General features: G+C 35.7%; 1 long non-coding RNA gene across 1 annotated transcript; it reads left to right on the top strand.

Annotated features, from left to right (window-relative positions):
• The first annotated feature begins 537 nt into the window (after positions 1–537).
• LOC121528888 lies at positions 538–5,764 on the top strand. The gene is made up of 3 exons (XR_005993508.1): positions 538–653; positions 1,742–1,834; positions 5,380–5,764. It is a non-coding gene; the product is annotated as an uncharacterized LOC121528888 (long non-coding RNA).
• The last annotated feature ends 236 nt before the right edge of the window (positions 5,765–6,000 follow it).

Genomic DNA, 6,000 nt, shown 5'->3' with positions numbered 1-6,000 from the left:
ATACAGAATATGTATTTAAATAGTCACAGTCTGGGTTTTTATCTCATGTTCCTTCAGGATCCCTCTGTGTTGCTGCTGTTTCTCTGGTGGATTTTAGACTGTGTTTTTATATGTGTGTACACATATATACAGTATATGTATTTAAATACTCAGTCACAGTCTGGGTTTTTATCTCATGTTCCTTCAGGATCCCTCTGTGTTGCTGCTGTTTCTCTGGTGGATTTTAGACTGTGTTTTTATATGTGTGTACACATATATACAGTATATGTATTTAAATAGTCACAGTCTGGGTTTTTATCTCATGTTCCTTCAGGATCCCTCTGTGTTGCTGCTGTTTCTCTGGTGGATTTTAGATGTTTTTCAGGTCCTGAGTGGTCTGATATGGTAAAGTGAACATCATCTACTTATCCAAATATATCAGCATGAGTTGTACTCTGTTCCCAAATACAAGACATAATGACAGGATGAAGTAAGGAGTTTAAGCACCTTTTTAAGTTGGCTAATTAAAATGTGATGCACTTGTATGTATTTAACAGAATGGATGGCCCAGCAGCAAACACTAAAAAGGAGCTGCCCAAAAGAGCAAGAAAACCCAAAGAAGAAGAAACGTGTCTATGAACCAGCCCCTGACTCACCTAGAGATGACCAAGATGGTGACTGAGCTAGTGTTTTACTGCATGGCTTAGCTGTCTGTAAAGTGACTGTTACTTTGAATATTTTGAATCTATAACTGGTATTATTATCAATGAATCTGCAGCTTCAGGCACAAACACTGGTTTACAGGATTTTTGTAAAGAAATGACAGAGAAGTGAGAGTAATCCTCCAGTCCAATTGAAACTGTGTGTATTTTAGTGGAAGAATTTTGCAGCTCGGTTGGTCAAATCATCACTACATTTAGGGCTGGGAGATTGATTTGGAAATGTTTTTATTATTACTTATCTAAATCTCTCATTTGAAAAAATAGATGCTGTTTTGCCTGGAAGGGCATGAAATTGCAAATAGATATGAAGTTGATACTGCAGAAGTTGATTTGCCACTTGTTTGCTGATTTTAGGATTTAACTGTTTAAAATGTATTGACAATTTACTGAACATTTTCAGCAGCTTGACCTTAACTAAAGGCAATTTTAAAGAGAGGACAGGCCAGGAGACAAAAACAGAAGAACATCAAGAACAAAAGTTTGCTAAATACAATCTTTTCATTCAACAGCATTGTAAAAAGCTAAAAATTGATATAAAATGAATTATCTCACATAAAAACACTCCCAACAGCAGCCCTGGACACAGATCATGACCCTTTTCTATCCTACTCTATTCTCAACAGTTTATTGGTTTATACATTAATAATAGTGAACTTTATTTGCTTAGCACCTCTGATACAATTATTGCAACTCAAAGTGCTTTACAACAAAGAATTACAGCATCAGGTGGGTCATAGAAAATGTGTATAAAATTAAAATGCATAATCATAAAATAATAAAATGAAAAACAAAGTGAAAAGATAGAATATGGAGTGCATAAATTAAATAATGAACACTACTTAAAAGAGTCACATGAGTGCAGAAGTGTCAGGAAAATGCACAATTAGGCTACTAAATTTAATGCTATGTAAAGGCATAAGTAAAGAGAAAGTTTGTGCTAAGGTCTAAGAGGATTAGAATTGAGACCAATAGGATATAGTAGCATGTTTCGTGCATCACTTATTCCATCTTCTTTTCGATGATTTTTTTTTTTAATGCAGAGGAGTGCCAAAATGCTGTAGTATTTGGGAAACACGGAAAGGTGCCAGATGGAAAGACAGTCCTGGATCAGTCCAAAGTCAGTGGAATTCTAAGTAAGTACACTGATCATTTAGTAGTTAAAAAAAGAAATGTTATGGAAAACTGTTGGAAATTAATTGGTAAAAACATGTGGGAACCCACTATAGAGAGCCAAAGGTGTTTCCCTTGGGACGTTATTTTGGAAAAATATATGTGGCAGTGAACAGCGAGAGATAACTAATCATTTGATCATGTTTGAATTGTGTCATGATTTACACATATGATGCTGGCCAATTTAAAATACAACAACTCATAAAGTCACAGATGTTGAAAAACTGTAGGAGACTGTGAAAATATGTAATTAGAAAGACAGCACACGCAAGAGTTGCACAGGTGACGTCATGCTAACTAGAGCTGTTGAATCCAGTGTTAACATGATGCCGGTGTGTTTTGTGCTGGGACGTAGGTACACATATATTGGCTACATTGGCTCATGCTTGTTCTTTGGCTATCTGGCTGAAAAGGAACATGAGTCACTGGATAAAGCACATCAGGCAAGATACATTTGTGCATCTAACTGTCATGATCCAGGTTTTGATTTATTATGTTTCTGAGTTTTCCTATGGTTATCCTTTGTGAATTCTGTGATTTCTAGTTTGATCTTGTATTAGGTTTGGAGTTTAGTAGGAGTTTTCTTTAGCCCTCGTGTTTCTTGTGTAGTATTTTCCTGTTTCTAGTATTTAGTTACTCCTTGTATTTCATGTCTAGTTATTCTCTGTGCTTCATGTTTAGGTTATTCCCTGTGTTTTATGTTTAGTTACTCCTTGTATTTCATGTCTAGTTATTCCTTGTTTCATGTCTAGTTTTACTCCTCGTGTTTCATGTTTAGTAATTCCCTGCTTCATGTTAGTTTTACATTCCCTGTGTTTCATGTTTGGTTAATTCCTGTGTCTCATGTTTAGTTTTCCTCCCTGTGTTTGAGTTTCCCTCCTTGGTTCTTTGTATCCTCCTGTGTTTTCAGTATTTCTGTAGTTTAGCTTCTTGTGTTCAGTTTTCAGTCCTCATGTGCTTCTTGTGTTAGGTTCCATGTTTCCTGTTTTATTTTGTAGTTGCCTTCCCTTGTGTGTGATTCCAGTTTTGCTTTCTGCCTGAGTTTCCCTCCACTTTGATTATCCTTCACCAGTTTCACCTGTGTCTGATTGTCCACACCTGTCTGCCATTGTTAATCAGTCCCTGTGTATATAAGCTCTGTGTCTCCCTGTGTCTGTGTCGGTTTATTGCATATGTCTTCCCTGTGCTTGTTACTCCTCGTGCTTCCTCGTGCTTCCTCGTGCTTCCTCGTGCTTCCTCGTGCTCCCAGTGGATTTTGTTTTGTTTTGTTTTGTTTTATGGACTTTTGAGTTTTGATTCCTAGGGTTTAGTTGTAAGTAGTTCTTTTGTTTGTTTGTTAATTAAATCCTTTTGTTTTATCTGCATTTGGGCCCTCCATTTTGAGTTTTTCCTGAAACCCCTGACACTAACAGCTAAGCTCATGCTACTGATGTATAGTATGTTGTGCAAGATGAGAGTATTAGTTTACTGTCTGGGTTGATACAAAACTACTAAATTCTTAACTATTTTCATGCTTATTTCTTTAAATAACAGCAGGGTAACATTTTGTAGTGATATACATTAACAAATGTTTAAGTCATTCACAGTTCATGGGATCAGAAATTAAGTTGTCTTTTGTTATTTACTGTCATACATATTAGGGGTGCCGTGATTTTCCAAATCCTTGATTTGATTGGATTTTCAATTTTAGGGTCTCAATTAATTAGATTCTTGATCTTCTGTTCTCTTTAGCACAGATGGCAATACCACTTTTAGACTGTCTAATCTAGATTAATTGCTTTTATGCAATGATAACTCATTTAATTTTGGATTCTTCATTTAAAAGATGGTTTACATGGTGTCATGAGTGATATAATCTCCATCATTTGTTAACAGTGTGCCACACTATAGCCTTATTGTCAAATTGAGATAATTTATTAACAACATAATTTAAAAATAAACTATTTTCTTGTTGGCAACGTTAATTTTGTTGGCACAACTCATTTGGAAGGCAATAGATCAGGGTTCATTTTGACAGTTTTTAAAATGAAGTCTCAGTCTTAGTCTTTAGATTAAATGCTGTTTAGTTTAAGTCACTTTTTAAACATTTATAACCTTTTATAGTTTTAGTCTAGTTTTAGTCCATAAAGATTTTAGTCTTGACCTTTAATCCAAGCATTTATTTTCTTACCTGAACCTGGAACCAAACCATGGTAGTGTGTTCTCTGCACTCTGCCAAACCTGCTTTCTACAGCTGAGAGGCAGAAGAAATACAGATGCATTGTTTTTGACAGATTTACCCACAGTGGAGAAATATCACAGATTTTGATTGAAAAAAAATTAATTACATTTTAGTCTAGTTTTAGTCATCTTAATGAAAACTAAACTTACTTTGAGTCAGTTTTTGTCATCAAAGATCTATTTTTGTTAGTCTTTGTCTAGTCTTTCTCATGTAAAAAGGCTGTCCACGTTCATTTTTAGTCATAGTTTTAGTCGACGAAATTAACACTGCAATATGTTGATTTCAGAAAAGCAGGAGTAAGTTTGGTTCATGTGTTTCCTATATCAGCAGTTGCCATGGTGCCTTAATTGGCACTTTCAGGTTAGAGGAGGTAATGTTCACTTGCAGTACAGTGGCCACAACCACACTATGCTCTGTTTATTGTCCCTCTTGGCCTTCCTGCTTTACATGACACTGGGGGCGTGGCTAAATCCTCGATTATTCTTTTGATTTTGAAGGTCGGGATCACAATGTCATTCCCATTAATATCCGATTTAAATCGAGATAGAAAAATACATATTTTTATCCAGAAATAAGGTCCCATAAGGTCCACTAGAAGGGGCTGACTTTGGCTTTCTATATGGAACTCTGAGAATGGTTGACTGCAACGTTCTCATTCCCAGGTTGTCCAACACAAGTGTTTGGGGTTGTGACACAAGACTGTGCTAGAGTTCTGCACTGGGCCTTTAAGAAGCTTGTGTCAGAAATGTATTCCCCTCAAATGCCCTTAATCAATTGTAATTGATAACCAATAAACTAATAGTTGCAAATCTAAAAAATCAGTTTTAACATCAACCTGTGTCAACCAAGTGTTTTTGTTTTTCAGTAAAGCTTCATCTACCTCATGCACTGATTAACATGCATTTAACCATCAACTTTTTTAATCTAAAGAAATGCAGCATTATTTTCAAAAATGAAGTTGTTGTAATTCTAGTTTTTATTTCTAGTTTGTTTTTCCCTTTGTCTTCTGCCCTTTCTCCTCACATTCATCACCACATATAGCTAAATTGGTCCATACTTTCTAAAGTATTGGGACCCCATATATCATGTAGCTACATTTAATGTTGTGGTTGTTTCAAGGTTTTCAGTGTCCCCAGTTTTACTGCGTTCTCTTGTGTGAACCATAGAGATATTACAATAAGAATTTTCAATATCAGGATAATAAAAACTCTCAATACTGTTGTGATAACTGCTGTTAGATTATCCAAGTTTTAATTAGTGCTGTTTCTCTTTCTTTTATTCTTGCAGCTTACATCATGCGCTGTAGTGCACTGGATGGATGGACACCGGTTGAGAAAAGTAAGGTCTAAAAAGCTGTCATAAACAAATGTCCCATGAGAGCTACAAACACATGGACAATTGATGAGATGACCATGTTTAAAAAAAGCCCTTATATACAATGCTGCATGATGGGCCTTAAAGAAGTTGTTGAATGTTGTGTGTTGTAAAGCTGTGCTGATACTTCTCGAAACATTGTTAGAGACACTGTTTGTCCATGTCTGTGTACTGAAAAATGTAGTTTTACTGATAAGAGGCACATTTATGGTTCCGATTTTATAAGGATGACAATGGTGGAGTAGCCTTAGCTGTTGTTGAAGTGCTAACATGTTATTACAGCTATCATAAATACTCAGTTGGGATTGAACTGTTTGTCAAAGTCGATTTACTACTGTTGTTAGTGCACTTTAATAAAGACTTACCAACATTGCTGTGTGTGAGTGTTCATAAATCTATTCTTCTATATATGGGTGTGTGTGGGGGCCGGGGTGTCTCAAGTATGACTCCCTCTAACCTCTAATTATTTTGTCTCACCTATTTCTCCTAGTGAATTTTAGGAGAAATAGGTGAGACTCACTTATTGCTCTATTG

Source organism: Cheilinus undulatus, linkage group 20 (genome assembly GCF_018320785.1).
Source record: "Cheilinus undulatus linkage group 20, ASM1832078v1, whole genome shotgun sequence".
Taxonomy (NCBI): Eukaryota; Metazoa; Chordata; class Actinopteri; order Labriformes; family Labridae; genus Cheilinus; species Cheilinus undulatus.
This window is presented reverse-complemented; position numbering and strand designations above follow the sequence as displayed.